The sequence below is a fragment of the Pundamilia nyererei genome, unplaced genomic scaffold (assembly GCF_000239375.1).
Source record: "Pundamilia nyererei isolate P.nyererei 1_Seehausen unplaced genomic scaffold, PunNye1.0 scaffold00006, whole genome shotgun sequence".
Taxonomy (NCBI): Eukaryota; Metazoa; Chordata; class Actinopteri; order Cichliformes; family Cichlidae; genus Pundamilia; species Pundamilia nyererei.
Genome location: NW_005187407.1, coordinates 3,333,569 through 3,335,903, shown reverse-complemented (window position 1 = coordinate 3,335,903; position 2,335 = coordinate 3,333,569).

Sequence of the window (2,335 nt, the reverse complement as noted above, 5' to 3'; positions counted from 1 at the left end):
ACTCCTCACAGGATCAAGATAGCAATCAGAAGCAAACACCACCAGCTACATTCAACAAACCTCCTACATCACCACTTAAAAAATCTACATGCACTTCTGTGCAAGGGTTACCCAGTTTACAGGATTTAATGACAAATGATGCACAAGTTCCACCAGAATATGCACATGATAACCACGAAAAACTTCCATTAGCTTCCATTTTAACACCTCAATTAGAAAGTGTCTCAGGTTACACACCAGCAAGCCAGTGTCACACAGTATGTTCAAAGCATTCCTCCAACTCAACCACTTCACTCCAACCAAACAATCTTGGAGAGTTTAATGATGAAGAAAGCGCCACTAATCACCACGTTAGACCCACGATCCAGCTGTTTAAGCTGGACGACTTAGACCACGCAAAGTAGGTCCAGAATTCTCACAATTTTTGTTAGTGTAATCATCCAAAAAATATTAAAATAACACAAACACATTCTTGTGTATTTGATAATATTAGAATGATGCACAAAAAGGGGTTCGTTTAATAAAACATTAATGCATATTTTTTGTACCCATTCTAACTTTAGGTGGTGTATATTCAAGGCCCACTGGGAGCAGCTAAAAGAGATGGAAGCTTTATGTCGTAAAGAGGGGAAGCTTCTGTGCCAGCAGCCTGATATGGTGAGAAATAAAGCAACAAAAGCAACTCTTTACATTTTTTTAATGTACATACTCTTTTTCTGTTAGGCATTTGGAGAATATGTCCAGCAGCTGGAGGAAATCATGGAGAAAAAGGCTTGGTGTGTACACAGCATGAGAGCTCAGCTACAGCCATATCTGAAGCCCATCACCTCAATCCACCCACAGGGAGCAGACGATCACAGATCAACTAGTTGAATTTGAGTTAATAATACTTATGTTTTTGTGCAATGTTTTCAGTGACAACAATAACTGCAGCTTGTTACATATCGTACATATATGGTCATCCTATATGCTTTGTTATGTTTAAGTAAATTGAGCTTGATGAGTTCTTGGACAGCTGTCACTTGATGTGTTTGATGTCAAAATGCATGATGCACTAAGGGTTTTACTGGTGAAACGTGCAATCATATGTTTTTCTTTCATGGTGACAGTAATATATATGGAATTCTGATTCTGCCACTAAAGATAGTTCTTTCTATCTATTTTTTCTTAGCCTCTGTCCATGAAAACTGCTGATTTTGTAATTTTTCATTAAAGAAAATCTTTGGTTTTAATCTTAATGCATGTTTTATTCACAGCACCACTATCTGGACAAAGCTAAATCTGTGTCTCTGGGTTGACAACTCATAGAACCACGCATTTGTTTGAGCTTGATCTCAGATTGTAATAGAAATGCTTGCTTAGCAGACTGTTTTCTAGTGTTAAATTTTTTAAGATTTCAAGATTGCTGATATCTGTTATGTTGTGATCTCTGAATTTGAAATCTTCCTCTTTTAATGTCAGTGTTTAACTTTGGGTAATGTGTGCACATTTTTCCACAGAGGGCAACTGAAAATCAATAAAATAAGGACTAAAAAAAGTATACCCAAGCACTTCTTTGTATTAAAATTATAGCACATCCTTCTACATTTTTATCCAAGCTCAATTTGACATTGAGTTTTGTGCTGAGTCTTCTGATAAATAATATGAAAGCAGCATGCATGAGGAGAACAAAAAAGTGGTGGAAGTGACGAGGTGGAAGTGGGATTACATCAGGGATTGGCTCTGAGCCCCTTGTTGTTTGCAGTGTGATGGGCAGGCTGGCAAATGATGTCAGGCACGGGTTTCTGTGGACTATGATGTTTGCAGATGACGTTATGAACTGTAGTGAGAGTAGGGAGCAGCTGGAAGAAAGATGAGAGGTGGAGGTACGCTCTGCAGAAAAGAGGAATGAAAATCAGTAAAAGAAAGACATAAAAGATAGGCAGACGGGTTAACAGTGGCGATGCAAGGAGTTGAGGTAGTGAAGATGGATGAGTTTTAATACCTGGGATCAGACATCGAAACTAATAGATGCACAAGAGAGGTGAAGAACAGAGTGCAGGTAGTGTGGAGGGGGCGGAGATGAGTGTCAGAGGTGGTTTGTGACAGAAGGATAGAAGCAAGAGTAAAAGGGAAGGTTGAGAAGTTGGTACCGGTAGTAATAGGATATACAGTTTGGAGATGGTGGCACTGACAAAAAGACAGGGCAGAGAGGAAATTGTTAAGATTTTCATCACCAAGATGGAGAAGATTATAAAGGGACAGCTCGGGTAGAGATGTTTTGGACATGTGCAGAGGAGGTATGGAGGATATTGAATATGGAGCTGCCAGCCAGAAGGAAAAAACAGACCACAGA